Genomic DNA, 23598 nt, shown 5'->3' with positions numbered 1-23598 from the left:
CTATCGAAATGCGGCCGCTGGCGCAGTGAATGCAGCCCGCGACCACGTTCTTAGCAGCAGAACTCCATAGCCACTGCGCCGTCCATACGTGAACAGCGAACAGCGTCACACAGCACGCCATGTCCTTCCCCGTTCACTTTATGTTTGTGCCTTCAACGAACGCAGTGACCGTGCTCATTCGCGCGTCACATGCCACGACTGTGAATCTTCCACAGGTGTTTGAGGTGACCCGCAATCGTAGAATTTCGTGAAGCGGATGCAGCGCAGATTACACGTCAGTCAAATCGGAGAGAGGGCGAATACGTACGAATAATAAGAAATGCAAAGTAATTTGAACACATGCACCATAGTACAGCACGATCCTCCATGAAATACATGGGGACACGCGGACTTTCGAGCGCCTGGGTTATCGACCCTTTTATTTCGAATAAATAAATCAACGCCCGCTCAGCGTGTACCAGACAAATGTTTAGCGGGGGTGAATAAACTTTACTGTGTATATCGCGCATGCTCACACACTATAAAAATGAAAGAAAACGACTATGTTATTAAACCTCTTAACGTAATGGTCGTAAAAAATTATTTGTGGCGAGCAGTGGCAACATGACAAGTTATTATAGGGCATATTATCATTGAGTCTTGCGGTTTAAAGCGAGAAAAAAAAGCAAACGAAACACATAGAGGACAGCCAGGCACACGTCCGGTTCACTACCCTACACTGAGAGAAGAGGATATAGAGAGGAACAGAGAGAAAGAAGATAAGAGAGAGAGAGAAGGTGCACAGCAAGTGTATATGAGCGGTCGCGGAGACACGTCGAAACCCGGCACTGTGGCAACGCCTCGTTGCTTTCTGCGCCAGCGACACGCACGGTCATGGTCCGAGTGTATTCGCTTCTGAAAATGATTTTGAGTTCAGCTCCGGATTACTTTTGACCACGTGGAATCCGTTAACGCGTCCCTATATCTATAAGCAGATGAGCGTTTTTTTTTCTTTTCCTTTTTTTTTTTACATATTGTCTTCGTCAAAATGTGCGGGTTAAATCTTACCCGCAATCTCGTGTTCATCAGCAGAAGTTCATAACCACTGAAGCACTTTAGCGGGCTTTATAGCAATATTAATTACGAGGGTGGATGACACTGCTTTAACGTCTACTCTTGAAAGCTTTTCCAAGCTCTTACATGTGTAGCTCTGTCGCTCAAATGGCAGATGGCAGCAATAACTTCCAGGTGCAGCTTTTGTAAAAAGATGAAAAAAAAAAGCGACAAACGGTTACAGAGGCACTTAAGCCTCACTACATGCATTAAGTGCGAACGCATCCTGACTCTTCCACACGATACTTTTCCCTTGGTCTTGTGCTCGAATTGGGCAGGGTAAATTTTGAGGGTTGGGCCGAGTCAATTTTGGAAGTGGGCCAGGTCGGCTTCGAACGTGGGTCAACTCAATTTTCGATTTTGGCAAAGTCTTCCTTTCTTTTCTTTTTCCTCTTTTTTCTTCTTTTGTTGTGGGGCACGGCGTCTGTCCGACGCCGTGGCTGGTTCCCTGTGGGATCTCGCAGTGCGAGCCGCAGCAGGACCAGCGCCGAGAACGTGACGTCATCACTTCACGTGGGTTTTGGTACCATCGGATGTTAACGCCGGACGCGCGGCCGGATATTCCGCTTCATGGGGCATATACTGTTTTCCCATTAAAAACCACATGTGCAGCGAAAGTCTTGACGAGCATAAGCTGATGCGACAGCCGGTTCACAAACACCGCAGTGCGCTCACCGTATAGAGTTCCGCGGCTTTGAGCAAAGTGCTCGCTTCCAACTTCGTCCCTATTTTCTCTTCGGTGAAAGAGCGAATTGAACTGAAATGATCCGTGCAGCTCCTGTAGGGCACGTCGGAATGCCCGAGCTCCTCCTCCTCCGAGCTGACAAAAACTTTTTAGCTTGCTTTTACCATTCCGTTAAAAAAAAAATTAGGTGTCCTTTCTGCTCGTACGCTATGTAGTGAGTGTCCCGTTTTTCTCCCGCGCCCCGCTTCGCTATTACTGTTCTGCATCACCACTGATGAATATCCATATACAAGTGGCGATATCTATGCATTCCACCTGGCTAATTGCGTTCTTCTAGTGTTCCCTTTTTAAAGCAAGTGCCTTGGCTTCCCTTTTGCGACGTATTGTCTTTTTTTTTTTTTCATAGCTACGCTCTTCGCTCAGTGAGTGACAACGCCTGTTATATGTTTTTAGTGCTCTTTTCTTTTTCTCATTCTTGATTTAGTGTGACCCCGAGTCGAATTTAAAGGGAGACTAACGCAAAACACTAAATCAGTTTACATGAATAAAGCGTTCATTGAAAACTCTGTTGTCCTTAATTTCTAAACAATGGCTCGATTATCCGAAGAGAAAATTAATATCGAAGCAACAGTCTTCAAATTTTGCGCCAGAACCGCAACGTCAGTACGTCACTGTGACCTCACGAATTTCAAATTATCTTTCCTCAGCAGACGTTCCCAAAACTCGCCACGCTCAATATTTGGCTCCTTTAGAACACAGTGTAGTCTACCTTTACCGCTAAAGAATTAACTAAGCCTTAGAAGACACTGCCAAAAATCCACGACGTCAAAGCGCACTGGCGCGGGAACTTCAAGGAGGTGCCGCCACCCGTCATTTGTTCTTGCGCTTTTCCTGGCTAACCAAGCGTCTGATCGTGGTAAGAGATTTTCTAGTTACTGTAAAAGAGTAGTTTATCGATACAGGTGAAATCACTTTTCTCTTTAGTGTCCCTTTAAAATTAAATTGTGGGTTTTTACTCGCCAGACCACGATTTCATTATGAGCCACGTTACGGGTCGACTTTCTTCTCTCTTCTGTTCCAACTGCGTTGCTTCATTCTTTGTCATATAAGCAATGTGCCCTTTGACCATTTTCTTTCTCCCTCATTTTCCTTTTTCGTGTCTTATACATTCGTACGTTTCTTTGTTTTCAATATTAACAATAGTAATAATAATAACAATAACGGTAAGTTAATTGAAGACATGTGCCAGAACAGAGGACCATGCTCCGATTCCAGCTTACAATATTTCTGTTCTGGGCATGTTGCCTAAAGAATTTCGAACTTTTTTCATTGAAAGCTCACAGCAGAGGACTGGTGCTGGTTTTAGGTAAGAGTGTAGACAGTTGTATAATATAACGAAATAACGCAGTCTAGCCGTGATCAACCACGCCATTGTCGTCATTTCGATGCCCCACATTGCCTGTTGTGAGTTCGAAAGTGTTTCGACCACAATCGGGGCCAATGACTTCTCGTCGGGGTCAACTGACACGCCTTGTTATAAAAACAAAAAATGGGCTTCAGTCCACGCTGTTACTGTTGTTGGCCAGCGAAGCCGTGGTATCAGCTGATCCGATAGACGAATGTGACGTAGCCTTGAACGATTGAGAAATGCACTACATGAAATTATTGAAAGCAAGACAATTAAGTTCACTATGCCAAAACTTGATTTCTTTGAAACGACATTGATAACGGCTTTGCGATCACTGTGATATAAACACTGAGGTTTTCCGTTGCGTCTTTAGAGAGATTCTTAGCTAAAGTTAAATATATACACGACCTGTGCACAGTGGTTGGTTGACTTGGATTGCAGAAGCACATGAAACCAAGCTCTTCTGTCACGAACTGGAAAAACCATTTCTTCCTTGGTCTTGAAATGTGCAGATTGAAGTCTCCAACAATCATCACCGGTGTGAGGTGATACTTCACCCCAGAGAAGACAGTATGCATGAAGCACTCAATGTCGGCTTTGAATGTATTGAGATAACTGTAGACTGCGAAGGTTGAGATTACATCTTTAGTCTTCACGCCACATCGTATTCGCACTACTCTTTAGGCGTCCTAACTCTGCGCGGCTTGCTTTGGGCAGGAACCGTTGAGTCCTGCCAAGCCTGGGCACGACGCCATTGTGCGTATTGACATTGCTGTTCCTGTCGTCACTCATCGTGTTCACGCTGTTCTTCGGGAGTCCTAACTATGCGTGGCCTTCCCATGGCGCCATCGCAACACAAATGAAATCAGCTGCTAGGTGGGTTCTTCTTTTAGATATGCAACTGTAGTGACTTCACTCCCTGCTTTATATGCTGCAGCTGCCGATTCCAGGTAAACGCAGCTTATGCAACTGTAATCTTTACCGGGAAATGCATGCGGCGGACTCTACGTGGTTCGCAGTTACAGTTTTGGGGAAAACACGGGGAAGACGGGAGATTGAAATTCAAGACGACGAGCATAAAGAGAACAAGGTAAAAGCGGGAGCCGTCGTTTCGACAAGTGGACTTGTCTTTTTCGAGGCCTTGAAAAAGACAAGTCCACTTTCAATTGAGTCTTTATTTTCTCTTAAGCAGAGAAGGAGACAGGACTAAAAGCTCGCAAGCTTGACAGAGGTCCTGCCCCCTTTATCAACTTGGCAGTACAGTACACGGGCAGAGATTTTCATTTTTACAAATAAACACTGAAACAAGATAGCAAAACACTTTGTAAAAAGCAGCGCTATGCATTACAACACGAACACAGGCATTAGAAAAACAAATAACAGGTTATGGGGAAACGAGAAAGACGGTATAGCTTTAAACTGAGCGCAATATCATCACGTAATTTTTCTAAGAAAAAAATTGCTTAATAGCATCGCTTCGGTGTTCAAAAGGGTAAAACAATTCTTTGTGTAATTTATTTATTAATACCGGAAGAGTATTAGAAAGAGACTGCTCGGTATGATATGCCCTGGGTGTCGGCACAAACCAAATTTCTTTATGTCTAGTCTGCAGGATATGCTTGTTTTTCTCAAGTTTTGCCAGATAACAAATATAATGTACATCACTTGGTGATGAGCGTTTATAGATCATTAAAAGTCTATGATTGTATAAATTATAGGTTGGAAGGATTTCATATTTTAAAAACAAGTGATGTGTGAGGGAACAGTAAGGCAGACCAGCAATGCATCTTACAGCTCTTTTTTGAAGAAGGTGAAGCTTGGATAAATTTGTGACACCCGTATATAGTGCCCCAAACGGTACAGCAATATTGCATGAGAGGAATAGCTAATGAGTTGTATTGCAACAGCCTAACCTTGACAGGAAGAATACCGCGCAGGCGCAACATAATATTGACAGCTAAAGACACTTTTGATCTATTACAGTCAATATGATCATTCCAAGTCAAATGCTTTGAAAATATAACGCCAAGGATTTTAACAAAATCTACTATTTCAACATTATCAGAGCTGGAGAACACGTTCAACGGCCTAGAAATTACCTTCCCTTTTGGAAATTGCAATATTATTTTTGTCTTTTTAGAATACATCTTCAAACAGTTTGATTTTGCCCATGTATTCAAAGCATTCTGTATTCTGATTGCTTTGTCTTCAATGTCACGTTCTGATCTCCCGGATATGAACATCGAAATGTCATCAGCGTAGAATACAATCTTACCATCAGTTGCACATTGTACAATATCATTCATACAGATTAAAAATGAGAGCGGTCCCAAAATGCTTACTTGGAAGACTCCTGCCCTAATATGTTGTATTGAAGACAACGAATACTTAATGTCTACATATTGTGTTCTGTTCAACAAATAAGATCTCATAAGGTCGTGAGCTTTTCCTCAGACACCATAGTTTGCCAGTTTATGCAGTAAAATTATGTGGTTTATCAAGTCAAAAGCCTTAGTAAAATCTATATATATGCCTGTACCTATCTCCTTATTTTGCAACATATCTATTATGATTTCTTTTAACTCCCGCTTTTACCTTGTTCTCGTTTTGCTCTTTATTATGTAGTTTTGACACTTGTTTTGCGCTTTTATTTATTGAAACGAATACTGGGGTGTGTCTTGCATGCGTAATTCCAATGGAGATAGGCGCTTTTTGCTTCAATTCGTGTAATGGTCTTCTGTCGACTGTTCTGTCTACGGAGACGATAAAATTCCGGGATCCGAGCCATATACAGCGTCTATGTAAAAAAATTTTCAGCACACATATCGGGCCACAGCTGCGACAGGAATCGTGAATAAATGTGAGCTAAAATAAGGAAAGTATTATATAGGACGAGCTAGTACCACCTGCACGCCAATATGCTGTCTTCTCATTGGGAAAACGCCGCGTCAGCGCAGCGGATGGCGCATATAAGAACACAGCACACTGCGTAGATGAACGTCCTTGTATAAACCTCTACGCCACTTTTCTTACGTGATCAATCAACGTACCAGTGCTTGCTAAGCCCCACAAGGAGTTTATACGACAGAACTGATAGAAAAAATTTATGCCTTGGCAATAGATCAGCGGCTCACTTTTCAAAACCAATGAGCTCCATAGAGCAGCGGGCAGCGAATTAATCTACCGTAGCCCAGTATGGGCTATCTTGTGACTGATATTACGACAACACAATATTGACAGCAGCAGTCATTTCAATTCACGGTGAACGCATGCTGGTCAGCAACCACCTATTCAATACCAGTTAGCAAATTGAAAAAAAAATAATTTAGAAGCTGCGGTAACCCGGAAACAAGACAAAGACGATGGGACCGGCGGGAACCATCAACTAAAGTTTATTGCGGAAGAAAGACATATACCCTCCGGCAAGGCTCCTTCTACATGCGCAAAAACCATGGCAAAAACATTTTCCAGTACAACATAACGTAATTGCCTTATTATCACGCCGCAGTCTAGCACAGCATCTCAAAGCGCTAGCTGTTACGAAGGAAGTGTGCGAGAAACTGGCATATGACGCATGCGTCAGACGTTTCAAATAACGACTTTAGCACGAGGAAAACATGCGTGCGATCGTGGTCTAATCAATAAAGCGAGGAAAAAATCGAAAGTGGTCTAATGGTTAGAACACTGGGCTGGCTGTGCTGGAAGACTGAGGTTCAGTCTCACCATCAGGTACGCATTTCTTTACAGCATTATAGGCAGGCCTCACCTACTTTGGTGGTATCTAACATGATGATTTAGGTCTGTTGAGCATAAACTACTATCCCACGGTGTGCACTAAATCATAATAGAAACACACGTTATAGAAACGTAACATTGATAAATGAGAGTGTGAGAGGTCGTCTCTGATGCGCTCAGCTTTCGCAACGTCAGAATCATTATTATCTAAGTGTGCTATCGCGTACTGTACAGTTACCGGTGCTAAGTTCTGGTGTAATCTTTTCTTTTTCGCCAGAAAAAAAGTGAAAACGCGATGTGCGCCTTGCTGGAAACATCTCATTTTAACGCCTCTTACAATTCTCTACAACGCCCAATTGACAATTAAAAGGTTACCTAATTACTTTTATATTTGCTAATTGAATGTCAAGGACCAAAAATACAGAGCATTTCTCAACAAGGCGTGGAACATCACACACGTACAATAGTTGTTCTTTCTTTAGAGCTTGCTGCATGATCGCTGGGACACCCTGTATCAGTCGCCTCATAAATAACCACATAGACCTGCTATTAAAAGAGATCACGAAATTCAACTGCCCTATTATTTCCACACATTAGGCGCTACGTCCGGACGACAGTAGAATAAGCGCTTACCTAACAACACTTTTCTCGTCACTGCCACTCGGAATTAGAAATCACAACCATGCGTCAAATACACTTCGGAACGGGGCAAATAAGCTATATATTGTGCTATCGCGGAACATTCACACTTGATAATTTATGCGAGTGGCTGCACGCCATACAGACTCCGAGACTCGGTGGCGTGTGTGTATGCATTTCGGAGGACGCACATCAATACTGCAGTGGACGAGGACCTCGTTGTGTGCCTCGCAATGGTATTATAACAAGAACAAAACGTATTTTCTAATGCCATCCGATTATTGGCCGATCCTCCACAATTGGTACGCACTCACCATCCACACACAAAAAAAAAGAACTCAGTGATGTTGTTCTTCAAGAGATAGCGGTGTTAGCTGCGAAAGCCTACTGCTGTCTCGGTAAATTATTTCAGAGTCACAGGAATCCCTGAAGTCTGCAGATTCTTTTGTTTTTGTTGCTGCTCTTGAAATACAAAAGTATAGTTTGTAATCAGAGAGAAACGCAAAGACCGATATTTTCCGCAAAGACAGGCGCCACGATGATCGTCACAAGTGAAAACCTGCGCAGCGGCTTTCCGAAGAGGCGGACCACCAAGCGCCCATTACCTGGTTAATTACCATAACTCGTCCTTGTGCAAGCAAACGGCCTTCGCCTGAGTCATTACCGCGTGCAATTTGACCAGCAATGATCGCATGTAGTGTATGAGATGAGTTTACGACAAGGAAGCAGGTCAACAACTTAACCCTTACATCGGCGACAGGCACGTGATCCTTCATTGATCAAAAAGCTGTTGTTCAGGTCTGTAGCAAACAGCTTCGTGCAAAAAAAAAAATCGAAGCAAAAATAAATGCTTCAGACTTTTCCGCATACTAAATTAGGCGTGAATACGAATCACTGTTTTTCTTTCTTTTCAACCCTATCATTACGAGTGTCCATGCATGATACCGCGCCTTCTGCTACGCGATGGTTGACGTAAATGCGCGCGGCAGGGTATCCGTGAAACAGGGTCGCTACGCAGAAAACAGCGAGCGCTACAGCCATATGCGCCCTGCATGTCATGACACGAAATAGGCTAAACAAAAACATAGTTGACTGTGCAAATGTTGGGCATGTAATTTTCTGGGCATGTGAGAAGTGTCGCCACTATGGGTGCCTCGAGACCTCAAGATTGCACCACCACTTGCATTCATCAAAAGAGCTTTCGAGCCTCTATGAAAGCGACCCATAAGATTTTCCCACTCGCCTTGTACCTTGGCTTGAGGCATAGCTGTACAGTGACAGCCAAAAACAAAGCAACAGTCTATGCAATAAAAGACGCCCCCCCCCCCACACACGCGCGCACGTACACACATACGCCATACACACAAATACACTCTCTCTCTCACACACACACATAATATTTAACGACCTGACGCTTGGGGAGAAAAGTGGCAACGACCAATTTCTTGGACGTGGAAAGGGATACTGCTGATATATGACCTGGTGATTGGCATAACAACAGGGGAATATTATGCCGACATTTAATGGAAACTACATGAGGTCAATGTGAAAAGGAAAATCAACGACGAGAATTGGAGACAAGAGGCATCCTCGTCATGCACAACTCCCTTCCTCACAAATCTCCTGTCACCCATGCATTCATATGAGTCGTGATTTAGAAGAGCTTGACCACCCACCCCTACATTCCCGATCAGGCCCCCAGTAACTCTCTTTACAGCGAAGCTGTTCAGGGCTACTTTCCCCAGGATCGTGTCCGTGTGTTAACACAAAACTATCATCATCAGGATTGCCTCCAGCGTCGTCGTTTTCTTCCATAGCTAGTTCGTTGGCGCCCCTCGGCGCTACCGCGCGAACGTTCTCGTGCCAGTGCTCCTGTGTTTGTCCTCATTCATTAACTAAGACACACAAAGACGTAACCAATTTTACAGCGAAGCTGTTAAGCGCTACTTCCCCCAGGATCGTGACCGTGTAGACACAAAACTCCCCATACATGGACCGATCCCGAACATACTGCAAAGCCGGGCAGGCCCGCGGCGGAGGTGAAGCAGGCGTGACGCACTCCCCATACGTGGACCAATCCCGAAGATAGTGCAATGTCGGGCCGACCCGCGGCGAAGGTGCAGTTCGCCATTAAGGGGCTCACATTCCCAGGTTCGCTGGTCATCCTTCTTCACAGAGTGGAAGGGCACTGAGTTTTTTTGTTCTAAATCTGAAGGAACACTTAACAAAACAAGGTCTAGTGACGTGGACATATTGTGAAGCCGCTCCTCTGTGGCAATTTTCAAGAAAGACGGAAGTCACCTTTCTTTTTCTTGAAATCTATAACAAATTTATGCCAATGTGAAACAGGCACTTGGATCGCGATCGAGCCCAATTCGGATAGAGTGTTTGTACATGGGCACTTTCGAACACGGTGTTGCACGATCCGAATGCAGTAGATCGTGCAAGCAGGCAGTCATCTGCATCGTCACGCTGGTGAGCTTGACCAACGTGATCTGGAATGTTGGACCGCGCAACAATGACCATTCTTGATCGCAATCACAAAGTTTATTCCGAATTGGGTTTGATCGCGATCTAAAATGCCCGTCTTGTATCGGTGTTAAAAGACGACTGAAAGCCAAAGTGATTCGGCCTGTCACTACATCCTCCTCTCGCAGCACAACTCGCGAAGAAATCACACAGTACACTCTGCATTCTTGTCGCGAATAGGCTACCCAATCATACTCCTGTGCTAAAGCGCTCAACTGCTCGCAACTTGCCCCTACAAAAATGCGCGCGGTACAAAAGCGCACGCTGTCAAGAAAACACGGAAAAGCACAATTTGCGTCGCGCGTGCAAATCAGCCGACCGACGCACAGTGCCTCGTTCACAGCGCATCGAAATGAAGCTGCAGGGATATTCTCGTCGTTACGAGCAATCTGTCATGACTGAGGTACAAGGCGAAGAGACAGTGCTACCGCGAATAATAGCAAGCATTGAGAAAAACGGTTAACTCTCGCTCGGGACACTGTTTCTAATAATAAACGTCTCTCTCTCTCTCTCTCTCTCTCGCTTTCCGACTCATTTGATTCTGCGGATGGCAGTTCTCCATGCTAATACCATTTACCCGGAAAACCGTAGAGTTTACCAGGCGGCTGCAGGCCCCTGGTGCGTTTGTCATTGTGGTTTCAGTTCAATACGCAACAGTACGAGGCTCTTTGGCTACCCGACCGTTGAGCCACCGCGAAAGAACAGCGACTCGAAAAGAAATATTGCAAGCATGGATGGATGGATGTTATGAGCGTCCCCTTTGGAACGGGGTGGTGGGTTGCGCCACCAAACATCGCGGGTGTCGCGAGCGCCTCACGGTGCCGGCCATAGAGCTTCATACAATAATTATTGTATGAAATTCTATGGTGCCGGCCTCCTGATAGACGGTGACGAGGGGAAGGAGTAGCTCTGTCGGCCGTCGGTAACCTTGAGGTTGGGAGCCCTATTGTGTTAATTTTTGGTCACCGCGTCCTTTGCAACGAACACTCGGGCCCTCTAAGGTAGTGACTTTGAGTTGGAAAATAATGAATTTGTGCTTGTCTCGAGGCGTTCACTGCATGATTCCGCACAGTTCACTTTCCCTTCCCCACGTTTAGGGCAGACAAGAGGGTGCTACTATCATTAGCTTCCCTATATTCGTAGGCGTATTTACCGGGGTGGGGGAAGGGGTCAGGGGGGCTCTTCCCCCCCCCCCCCCCCCCCACGCGCTGTCAGAAATGGAGGGGAAAAGTACACTACCTACCCCCCTCCCTACTTTTGAAATCGGCGGCAGTCTCGAAAATACAACAAAATCTGAGACCACATCTTTCTTTTTGAATGCATGAGTCACGTAAGTAATGCTTTTCTTCGTTGCCTATCTCCTGTTTTTGGCAGTGAGGATTGTTTTTCGTGCCTCGCTGCGAACAGGTGTAGCAGACGACGAGCGGGGTGCGCCATAAACGCTGTCATTGCGGAAAGAAGCTGGCGCTAGGCAGTTCCTGCCATTACAAATTTCACGTTGCGCTTCTTGCATCATGCCCAGTTTCTTGGAACCGCCTAATCGTATTTGAATACATAAAAGTAGTTAGCTGTATTTAACCTAAGGGCGAGGGATTATAAAGTATTTTAGTCAGCCTCAAATTGTTGGATTATGTGTGGGTATGTGTGTGTGTACGTCCAGAGGCTGCTGTGTAATCACCATTTATCCTTGATATGTTGGTTAAAACGACCTTCAGAATGTCGACTAAAGCTGCGCGAGTTGGTTTGGCAGCGGTTGTTCTGTGCGGCCGATCCGTTTTTGGTGCGAAAGCGTCAAGTGGCCCATTCATCGAAAAACCGGCGTCTGTCATTTGTGGGAGCGAAACGGCACCTAATTTCCCATTGGCTTAGACACCACTTCGCGAGCGCGCCTCGACGGAGCCGAGCCGGCGAAAGGGGACGCCTACTGCAGCGTTAGTACGAGGTGTTGTGCGAGGGGAAAGGGCATCGCCGCGACGCCACGTCACCCTTGCTCTCGCTCTCGAAAGCCTGCGTTATCCGCGCGTTCCATGTCCGCGCAGGTTCTCACTAAAACCCCTCCATCCACGCGTCAACGCCGCTTTTGCTAAGAAGCGCCAACCTTTGTTGTGCGTCGCTGTTCCCTGATTCGTCGCTCATACCAGTTCCGCTTTCGGGGTTTCCGCTTCCTTGGTTTCCGTTTCCGGTCGTTCCGCTTCCGGAATTTCCGGTTCCTGAATTTTCGCTTGTACGCTCGCACCTCTATGCAGAAGTGACGTCGCTTCCGCCTAAATGAGAAGCTGGGACTTCGCAAGTTCCGCTTGACGCCAGGAGCTGAGAGGGTGAGCGAGGAAGGAGCGTGGAGGAGGAGGGTAGGTTGGCGCTACTTAACCTGGTCGGCGCAAACGTGCATGAAGGGGCTTTAGTTCTCACACGCGTTCTAATTGGGCCTCGGTAAGGCCAAATCACAACGCGCTCGCTAGCCGGCGAGGAGTTCACAACTCTAAGGACCACTCAGCGGCGTTCAAGTGGACATTAATACTTTCGCATTACCAACTCATAAGAAGTATTCAGGTGTCCTCGGATTTTCTTTTGTGTCGTGTTTTTGTTTTGTGTTTCATGGTTAAGAAAACGACGCTGTTGAATGTGCAGACCTATTACAATACCATTACAACACTGCCTTGCCTTTTTTTTTTCAATCGACATTCGTCACTTCTGACATTGTCCATTTTATTTTTGGGCTGTGCCAACATAATAGTTACACTAGCACAGGTTCCCTTGCAGAAGGGAAAAAAAGTATAGGTTTTGTATTTTCAATAAATGGAGGCCACTTTATGGCTGATATATATAGCGAAAGTTTGAACTGTTTAGGTTACTTATGTGCTTTGAAAGTATTTACTAAATACCTGCTTTCTCCCAACTTGTATGCGTTATGCAAGGCATTTGGTTGCTCTTCCTGGTTTCATCGGTAAACTATGCGAAGCACGGTGTTTTTATTTCATTGAAGTAGGCATCGTGTTCAAAGTGACGAACAATAAATTTTTCATATGTGTGGGTTTATTGCAGCCTTTGTAGAAAGTTACCTAATCAAGCGCTCCAAGTCTTATTCTGTCGTTATTCCAAATGTTTCCCAGACTCCTAAAACAGGTATGAACTTCAAATTCTGTGAAAATTAGGATAATTTTTAGTGTAATGCGCTTCGATACTTTCATGTACATGTTTTTAGTGTAACGTTGTAAATATTTACTGAACCCTCGTTTTCCCCGTGCTTTTATTCGTCATACAAGGCTCGCAGTGTCCTCGGTGAATTAAACAGGGCACCTCGTTCACCTTTGGGGATTTCGAGGGGCCTGGTATGGGTAACACATGCAGGAAACGTTTCAAATATACGGGTTAAATGCGCCTTTTTACAATGAATTGCACATGCAAATAAATGGACTGGAGCGTTATTAGTGTGTTTTACGAGAGGGGTAAAACTTATAGCGCTGCTCTAGCATAATCGCAATTACAGCAGAGGTCAAATTTTACAAACATAGGGGGAACGCTACGCCAAGCTTGTGTGCGATGTTAAATGCGTGTTGATCAAATACCGCACTTGGAAAAAGGTTTTTAAAAAATTTTAAAAGTCAGAAGATAGCGTTCGAAAGTGTCAAGCTGCCGTTATGAGCTACATTTCCGAAATTTTCAAGAGAACTCTGCATATCACAAACTTTATATTTATAAGGAATAGGCGCAGCTTAAATGCAATGTGTCGAGAGGTTTTAATGTTCCTGGCTTACCTAAAAGCGTCACGAATAATTACTAAATACTCGTTTTCTCATTCCTGCCTTTTTTTTTAACTGCATGATACGTATATTTGTTTCGCGTGGTGTCCTTGGTGAACTAAACAAGGCAGCTTTTTTTATGTTTGGTGACAGTAAGGACGAGGTAATGATTGATGTGTAGGCAAAGTTCAAAGTGGCCGTGTAATTCAGGCTGTGGTAATTAATTACGCATGCAAGCACTTTAGAGCATATATATGTGAGTGTGTCTAACGAAAGGGGCAGAATTTAACCCGTTGCCCTGGTAGAACTACAAATGCCGCAAAGATCAAATTAAGCGAAAATGGGGGGAACGCTATGAAAATCTCTGTGAGAAGTTGAATGAATTGAATCAAACGAAGCTTTTGATAAAAAATATGTCTTGTGTGAAATGGCCGCTATCTGCTTTGCTTTCCATTGTTTCGACATAGCTGTAGGTTACAACAAGGTTATATTTCGTACAAATGGGAGCGGTGGTCATGGTAAGTGCCATGTCTGACAAAATTTTTACGTTCCTAATCGAGTTAGAAGCGTCGCAAATTATTACTGAACCCTAGCTTTCTTTTTTTTTTACCTATTTTCATACGTGATAAGACGTTCGTAGTGGGTTTGTGGGAGGTCCTCGGCGAACTAATGAAGGTATCTTGGTTATATTAGGCCAAAATAAGGAGCGCGTTATGGCCCTATGAGTAATGTGTAGGCGAAGTTGAAAGTGAGGGTACAAATTACGACATTTACAATAAATTACCCATGCAGCCGATCCGCAGTTAATGTTCAGGCGAAGCAAAATGTGTGCTGACGAATTATAAGCTCTTAAAAATTCCTAACAATAAGTACTCGAAAGCGTTGCACACGTGCAAGGTTTCAAACGGAACCGTCAAATACGAGCAACGTTTTAAACTGTAATTACAGGAAACCAGAACTCTATTTAAACTGCTCGGAAAAAAGAACAGCTTGGCTCGAAATCGGTGTGTAATTCTGCAAGGTCGCAAACAACTGCTGACGTTTTCTTTTTTTACTGAATATTGTAAGTCTTGTACCTTGACTGCACTTTGTTGTGTATAATCTCGGCAACATCATTGTCTTAAGTAGCGATAAATTTGTTCTGTATCACCTTGAGGTTTTATATAATTTCAGGAAAGATATTTACGTAATTGCCTGATTCACCATAGTTCACCCCATGTGTGACTGATAATCACGTATAACGCTGGTAATTACAAAATAAACTGACAGACGAATTTACATTCCCTTTCTCTGAATTCATTAGTAATTCCAGATTATATATATATATATATATATATATATATATATATATATATATATATATATATATATATGTATGTATGTATGTATGTATGTATACATCACGCCTGAAATATGGTGATGATCGGTGGTGTTCAGTGGCGCAAAGGCCAGGGATGACTGAAGAGCCCCAAGCAAGTTATCATGAATTTTCAATGGTAAATCTATTTCTAAGGGTAGATGTATCATTGCTGTGAAGAGGACTGAAAATCTGCCGCTGTTAAGTACGTAAAACATGTATCTAATAATATTGTGGCAATGGTTAGGGAGGTTTTGCTATAAATATAAAGTATGCGTTACGAGGAGATGATACAGTAATATCTGTCGGGGCAAGTAACACGACTGCCTGATCAGGACCCTTAAAAGCAAGGGCCTGTAGACACGTGCTTTATGGTGTATAGTTGGTTTATGGCAAAGGTACCCGTCCGCGCAAGCTGTGTGGCCATGGTGCTCTGCCACTCAGCAGGATATCATTGAAACGAGAAAAGATTGTTTTTAATCATGCAGTCAGTAACGTAAGACCGGCCGTACAATTCTTTTTCGTGCGACTATGACGATGATTAGTCACAACCTGACCGCCTCAGCATGCTACATTACATACGGTGCGCCAGAACATCCCTTTATAGAGCCTAGCCGGTTTTTCTATGCCGGTATGGCGGAAAACAAGGAAAACCTTGCTCTCGTCGAACGTCGATCTTCGGGGCTAACCGTTGCCTGTACCTATAACACAGTCACAAACCATGCACCCGAGAAGCAAAACTCACTTTCTTCGTTCGCCTTGGGAAGCCGACTTTCAAGCACAACTTCCTAAAGGGCAATTCGCGAATCTCACCTTGGCGCTTTCTTACCTCCCCTTTCACTACCGGCGGTCGGACGTTTCCAAGGTCATCCCACTCTCGCCCGAGATGCGCTCTCGGTGTAATAGCACCGTTCGCTGCGGGGCGTTCAGGTTTTCTGCCTCTTGTTTTTCTCCTCGCTTTCGTATATACGTCACGCTCGTCTGGACGTTACCTCGAGAAAGAAGACGGAACGCAACGCACTGAAATAGGCGGCGCAGTTTTCCACGCAACGGGCGACCGGCCGCAGGAACCTCCTCGGCCGCATGCCCTCCGAAGCCTGCGCCGACTTCACCGCATCTCTTCGTTTTTTTTTTTTTTTCCTCTCCGTCGTTTGACTCTGGGCACAGGCACAGCAGTGCAGTGCGCTCGCGAACGAAGGCGTTTTATTGTGTGTGTATGTGCGTGCGTTTCGTTTGTTACGATGCCTGCGCGATGACTGGTGTGCGTGCGTGAGGGTCCGCGGCCTTGCAGTGTACGGCCTAGCGCACCCGTTTTCTTTTTCTTTTCTTTCCTTTTTTTTGTGTGTGTGGCTGGATTTCGCCGGTTGTTTGCGCGGTGGAAACTTACGGACCGCCCAGAATGTCAGCAAGGTGAGTGCAGAGCTTCGTTCGCTTATACCATGCTTCGTATGACAACCGACGCTTCCAGCGGTCTTTCGAACACGTGGTTTCTGATTCGGCGAGGCATCGAAGGGTTGAGAAGCACGAGAGTTGAAATCCGGGCCAGTTGGTGCATCATTTATTATGACATGAATTCCCTTCTCTTGTCCTTTGTTTCTTTGACTAGATTTTTTTTTCCGCAGATGGTCGAGAAGCAACTCGGAAGTCGACGCTTGTTCCTCGATTTTTCTACGGCTTGCAAAATTAACGCGTGCATAGTCACCGTTTGTTGCCGGTTTGTACGTTACGTGTGTCCTCTTTTCACTGTCTTGTAAAACATACGGTTCGCACAGCAAAGACGACGAGACTTGCTTACCACACGTTCTCCGCGAGAAACGATTGATACGAAGCTGTGTTACACATGCTTTCTTTCTGCGATACACACCGTGATTGGGCCAGTTACTGCAAGTATTCGTCTTATTACTACTTCTCTGCTTCTTCAGTTGCCAAAAAAGGAAAATATGTGTAGTTCTTAATTCACGTAACTGGTGAAAAAGGAGCGACTTAGCCCCCGCTGTAATGCAGTGTCCGTGGCGTTTCGCTACCCCTGCACGAGGTCGTCGATTCTATATTACCCGACGCGGCGGCCACATTTTAACGATATACGATAGTACAAAAAATCGATAAGGTAAAACAAAAATAATAAGCACGCCAGTTGGCGAATAACCGGCTCAATGCGGAGCAGAGAGACAGAGAGGAAAGGCAGGACGTCAGCACATCTTATCCGCTCTTTTCGTGTCCTGTTCCTGTTGGCGCGTCCTGCCTATAATTAGCGTTAAAAAAAACACTCGCGTACTTAGGCGCACGCAAAATGAAACAAAAATCCCTAGCCGTAGCAAAATATCCACAGCCTCCCACGACAGTGTCCTTGAACTTCTTGATGATCTGTAGAAAAAGCGTGACATGCGAATACATTTTTCTTCTGTCACGTCGGCACCCACTGAGTCGATTGACATGCATTCTACGCCGCTCTTCAGGTAGAGAGATAAAAGCAAAGAAAAGACAGGGAAGTTAACCAGAAGATTTCTCTGGCTGGCTATCCTGTACCGGGGAAGGGGGGAAAGCGGCTGCGAAAGATGAGAGAAAACATATAACGAACAAGCACACACGCACACAAATACAGAACTGCTTCTGTTTGCAAGTGCGAATTGCGGAAAACGCAGCGGCATCTCGAGCAGACTGTCTTACGTATAGTAAGTAAAACTCTTGCTTGGACTATAGTTGGTTCATGCTTGAACTGGTCCTGGACTTCTGCGCCCTGCCTTTACTAATTCTTACGTATAGCTTGCCCACACAAAGTGTTTGTGGAATCAGTCGAATTTTCCTGCACTACGGTTATATTCTTGATGCCGCGACAATAAAAAGCGTACGTGTCACGCCTTTGTAATCAACTTTCGCGGGCGGAATTCGTGAAAATTAGGTATACAGTCGCGTAAGTTTACGAGGCAACAAAATAAACAGCAGGCAAAATGACCATTGCGGTCAATGCACTGCATCGCAGCTCACTCAACCGGTTGCCCACTTGGTAGGTCGAATAGTACGCTTACTCCGTAGAGAACCAGAAACAAAATATCTGATGACGTCATCCACAGCTGGTCCTGACTTCCCCGGAGCGGTCAGCGTATATTATTTACGATTGCATACTTATCTTTCTGAATTTCGCAAAAAATAAATAATCAATAGAGAGAGAGAGAGAGAGAACGAAATGAACAAAATAAAAGTTAGAATTAAAAAAAATAATAAATGCTTCTGTATAAAAATGGCCAACGATACCGTGCGCGGATCGCCGGAGGAATAAATTCTCATACAAAAATTACTAGAGGAATTGTGGTGCTAGTGCCTACAGGAGCTGCAAATACGGTGGTCCAGCCAGCATAGAAATTATGGGTAATACATAAACTTGACCAACCGTCCTACTTCTTTCCTCGTAGTGGCTTTGTTAGTTTGAAAATTGACCACTTACAACAACAACGAAAATTCATTATGAACACAACAATTCGCAATGATTATGAATGCGCGCAGAAAGGCATCGCTTTCGTGCCTTTTCTTTTCAAAACTTGTGCACTCTTTGAAATTTAGGAAGGGTTTAGAAAGGAGAGAGGCGCTAAATAACGGCACGAGAACGTGCTAAGCCACAAGCACCAAGACTGCGCAAATCCATTCCGACGGTAGCTGAAGCACTGCAGCTCCAGGCGTAACTTCTAGTAATCGTTTAGTAATTGTATGACCGGAAGCACACATAAAATTAGGAGACGCAGCTAGCGCGATTACATTTGTGCACACGAAGGTAGTGACCACATCCATACACACCGGGAGAAAAGAAAATGATTGCTGTTGAACTCATGCATGTCGTAAAACAAAAACATTTAATGCACTGCACACGCAACGCCCATCCGTGCGAAAGCCTGCGCACTGCGTACTGCACACATAAACTTGCGAAGCTCCGACATTATGTTCTTATGTTAGTGTACCTTACCTTCGCTCACCCTCATCTAGACTGCGCTTCGAACGCGTGCAGCTAGTGCTTACATAAATCCATTATTATTTATGCTCCAGTAGTCGAAAACGCAGTATCCAGATTAATGCAATGAAATCAAATGGTCGTCATTGCACTGTAACGTTCGGGAAAGAAGATTGCGCTTCAGTTTAGCCACGACAAATTCGCCGCATCATCAAGGACCTGTCCCGCGTTCGAAGATGTAAGTTAGCAACACGTCCCAATCTCTGCATAGGCCCGAGGGTAACTTAATTTACTAGCACTGCCCCCCCCCCCCCCTCATTACTGCGCAGAACAATAATCTTAAGATTCAAATCGAATTAATTTATATAACGAAACTGTCGTCTATAACCTGTGCTTGGTTGATTTGTGATAGCAGCTGCCAATACTAGGCAATGCTTTCGAACGGGCGCCGCGCGGTAACGAAGACTAAATGCTGACGACGACGATGAAATGCGAGGAAGCCATAGAAAGACCGACATGGTGACGATGGAGAAATAAGGAAGGTATAACCTGTGCGATGTACGGAAAGGAGGGGACGACGTTTTCACCGTGCTACGTAAAGGTTTAGACAAGCGCTCATAGTATCTAAGCGACATATGTCTAGCTGCTTGCGGCGATGACATATTTTGCGTGAGAACAAACGGATAGTGTATGCCTGCTCAATTACACCACGATTCATAGAGCCAGTTGAGACAGATTCACTGACGTTTGACGATGCATGACAGTCCTCCAACTTTAAGAACAGTAACCCTACGCATCCGAAAGTGGTTATTTATCTGTCCCAAATCCTAAAAGTGAGCGCCTAACTTTCATAGCGTATGATCTTGAACAGCATGTAAATTGATTCTAGCTTATTGCTACTGCTTCTATATTGTCCTCGTTTCTTCCCTTTCCTCTTGCGAGAAAAGTCGTCCTTTCTTAAAGCGAGACATTATTTGTGAACACTCTTCGCTATTGCTGACCATGGCTGTCGTTGCTGTCGTGGCGAATGGTTCACAAATGGAACATTAAAAAAATCTGCATATCCAACGCACATGTTGGTATCTATGCGAAGTGAAAATTTCATGAAGCGGTTAATTAAATTATATCAAACTGATCTTCTTTGCCAAGCGTGTTGCAGCATAGCGACTGCGCGCCTACCAGGCGAGACGGCAAGACGCAGAGACTGATATCCGGTGACTGACGCCACCATGCATTACACTTTATTTATATATATCCGACAACGGCACATTTTTCCAAGTCCAGTCCAGTGCGCCTCTGTCTCCAGGATCGGTTCACTACACACGGCGAGAAACTGGCCCAGTAGACACGCAAAACCCAGGGAAAGAAGAAAGGCGTAGTATATTTTTTGAACTGAGGATATTTAGGTACCGTTTGTTGGGTCATTTCCTCATTCCATAGAAAACAGAGCCAGCCATTATCACATCTGTATGAGTAGTATAGGATGGCTGCACATAAGCTCATTCGTGATACGAATGCTGTCTCGTGTGTTAGCTATGCGGCAAGACAACAAAAACAACAGTAGCAGCAGTAGCAGCAGCATCATCCACAATCAGCAATATCCAGGATAGTTTATTAAGAAAGCTCGCTTTAAACGTCTCGTGTGTGGGCTTTGTTGCAAGACAACAAAAACAGCAGAAGCAGCAGCAACAGTAGCATCATCGTCATCATCCACGCTCAGTAATGTCCGGGAGAGTTCATTAAGAAAGCTCGCTTTAAATGTTCTGTCATGTCTGGATCGAACCTCGTGGTCTCTCAACGCAGCAGGTGATCATAACAGGGCATCAACAGGTGGCGATCACCTGTTGTGCTGAGAAAGACTGATGTTCAATCCTACCACCAGAGAACGGCGATCTGGACAAGGCCCCTCAACAAATAGCTATCTTCTTCTGCCAGCACAACCCGATACCCTATACCATTAGGCCACAGTCGCACACATTCAACGGCCATTCCGACGTCGAGTAGCTCTTTGAAACAAATGACGCATGCATCCCACCTCGTAGCACGTGCAAGAGCATGGTCGCCACGCCCGTCTCCATTAGGCCACATACGCAGCAACGAAATGGAAGACTAATAGTCAATCTTACCATTGCTTTTCGTGTAGTACTTCTCTTTTCCATGCACCTCTCCTCACCATTCTTCTCCCGAGAGTCATCAAACGTTGCCGTCGTCTTCGTGACGTCATTTTCTCGATGTCTCATAGCGTGCGTTTGCATGAATTGCTGCTTGCATTTCGGCATAGCTTGAGAACGATGTTTATTGCTGTACATAAGCGTTGAATCTCACTATAATGCGTGGTGCATAAATATAAACACGGTATGAGATTAATGCGTTATGTAAGATGACAAGACGCGTGTACGCCTGCCATTTAGTTTCCTGGCGCTTAATTAGCCACTTCACGAAAACATTGCTTCGCATACAGATTCCAACGTGTGCGTTGGATCTGAATGCTTTATTGGTCCTCTAAAATATTAGTTCTGCCAATTTGATATCCCGAACCAGCAGGTCTGGTATGAGAGACGTAATAATAGTGGAGGGCTTTGCATTGATTTTGGTTTTTTGAATTTCTTCAAACTACTCTTTCATGTACATCAGTATTTTTTGCCCTCCGCCCCCAATCAGAGTGCGGTCACCACGCCGCGAACCTCGTGCTTAGCAAACGAACGTTATAGGCAAAGAATAATTGTGGTAAGCCCACGTCTATCTACCTTAGAGTAAATTGTCTGTATACTTCAACAAATTAATAATGAAGGAACATCTCCCGCGGAAAGGCAGCTGCTCATCCCCTGTGGTTGTCCTAAGCTCGCCTCGGTGCCTGAGTGCTCGTTCATATTTATGCGTGCCGCACTTCCGCACGGAGTGTGTGCTGTGTGTGCCGTGTTTTGTAAACCCACCTGTCGCTGAATACCGACTCGTGTAATGTTCATTCATGAGCAACTCGCCGTCATGCGAGCACCATTAAATGCATGTTTGTGTCTATACACGACAGTACCGACGTTTATCCAAGTCAAGGTTCACGGGCGCGCTTTAAATTTTTCCGACGCTTGTGCGCGTCGTGGAGGCTGTATTGTACGTGTCATAAAGTGCCAGAAGCAAAAAGAACAATACGCAGTCATGTGGCTGAGGTGAAAATTTTAAACGGCATAGAAAGAAAATGGAATATTACAAATACACTGCAATGTTTCTAGGAACCGGCACACGACCACACACACTTTTGCGTCATAAATCAAGCATCCAATGCATTTTTGTCAGGCTTCGTGGAGTTGTTAATATTTAATTATTTTAGAAGGCTGCATTCCGAGCGGTACTTGTCAACCAAGGCTCCGACCACGTTTTTTTTTTTTTTTTTATCTGTGATATAGAACACCAGACACAAATCATTTTCAGTTGGCACACAGCAGATGTCTCACTGCATGCATTTAGCTCTTCTTGTATGTACCTTACGCCAGCCTTTCTTTGAAGCTAAACAAAACTGTGCATGCAGTTTGTCCTAAGCGCATTCGTCCCAATGGTCAGCACGTTAACCACAGGTTCACAAACCTGACGCTGCTGCCCTTGGAGTGTAATGCTACAGGTATATTCGAATGTGAAAGTTTAAGAAGCAGAAGTGCGGCTAATCTTTATTTTTTTTTTCTTGGCTGCCTAGGTATAAAGGCTGGAATCGACTGGTACTGCCTACGTGCGCCTGCTTGACCAGTGTCATACAGTAATACTATTTCATGTTGCCCGGCCGTGCTAGAAGAAATTACTTTTTCTTGCTTATGCCATGGTCTCTAACTTTTGCACTTGACTGCGCATATTTTGTTATCTATTACCAAAGCGCACAGACATAAGACACATGGCACTTACTTTCTTTTTTTTTCTTCTGCTTTTTCTAGTTTCATAGATGGAAAGTTCTCATTTTTCCGGGGTTGGGCTGGGGCCCGACCAGCTTTCCGAACCCCGTATATACATATATGCTTCTTGCACTTGAAGAAACTTCGTTCGACCTCGAAGAATTGTTCACTGAAGTGACGGCCTTATATGAGAATTTACAAGACCTCATAGTCGGAGACAGTTCAATTTCACAGCCTGAGTCTTCTCGCATCACCAAGAATCTGGCATCTCTTGGCGGTGTAATCGGCCGTCGGGTAATTGTCGCATACATCGCTATCACTAATACTGCTCCGCCTTTCCGGCGAAACTGCAGTCTCCTCTCTCTCTCTCTCTCTCTCTCTCTCTCTCTCTCTCTCTCTCTCTCTCTCTCTCTCTCTCTCTCTCTCTCTCTCTCTCTCTCTCTCTCTCTCTCTCTCTCTTTTTTTTTCTGTGAGTCCGAGCGTAAGCTCTGCTGCGCTTGACTGTTGTTGATTTTGACTTCAAGTGAATCTGGCTTGGCCTCATTACGGTTACTGAGGGAATTATACAGAGTGCCCCAACTATTATGCATCAAGACAT

At 44.7% G+C, this 23598-nt stretch overlaps 1 protein-coding gene across 2 annotated transcripts in view; it reads left to right on the top strand.

Moving 5' to 3' along the window:
- LOC126531178 (membrane-associated transporter protein-like) overlaps positions 1-23598 on the top strand; it is a 74130-nt gene that overhangs the window by 18301 nt on the left and 32231 nt on the right. Inside the window, exon 1 of one of the 2 annotated variants that reach the window (XM_050178605.3) lies at positions 16045-16595. The exons of the other annotated variant lie outside the window; for it this stretch is intronic. The gene's annotated coding sequence lies outside the window, so the exon portion shown is untranslated. Of the gene's footprint in view, positions 1-16044; positions 16596-23598 lie in introns of those variants that run through there. 2 annotated transcript variants of the gene reach the window in all.

This window comes from Dermacentor andersoni, chromosome 5, assembly GCF_023375885.2.
Source record: "Dermacentor andersoni chromosome 5, qqDerAnde1_hic_scaffold, whole genome shotgun sequence".
Classification (NCBI taxonomy): Eukaryota; Metazoa; Arthropoda; class Arachnida; order Ixodida; family Ixodidae; genus Dermacentor; species Dermacentor andersoni.
This window is presented reverse-complemented; position numbering and strand designations above follow the sequence as displayed.